Here is a 422-nt window from a genome sequence, read left to right on the forward strand (position 1 = left end):
CGAACCTCCTGAGCCAAAAGCGCAAGAGCGGTCCTCCCTTAGGTCTTCGCAACCTCGGCAATTCTTGCTACCTCAACAGCGTTCTCCAGTGCCTCACCTACACTCCCCCTCTCGCTAATTTCTGCCTCCGCTTCCAACACTCTTCCCTCTGTACCCTCACTCTAAACCCTAATTTCTATTGTTACCCCTCTCTTTATATCTCTGAAACCCTAATTCTGACGATTTTTCTCTCTTTCTCTGCAATTTCAGGTGATTCTTCTTCTTCTTCCTCCTCGAATTCGAATTCATCGAATTGTCCGTTCTGTATTCTCGAGAAGCAGATTGCGAGGTCCCTGCGCGTGGATCTCACGCACGACGCACCGTTGAAGATTCAGAGCTGCCTCCGGATCTTCGCTGAGCACTTCCGGTGCGGCCGACAGGAG

This window comes from Arachis ipaensis, chromosome B08, assembly GCF_000816755.2.
Source record: "Arachis ipaensis cultivar K30076 chromosome B08, Araip1.1, whole genome shotgun sequence".
NCBI classification, from domain to species: domain Eukaryota; kingdom Viridiplantae; phylum Streptophyta; class Magnoliopsida; order Fabales; family Fabaceae; genus Arachis; species Arachis ipaensis.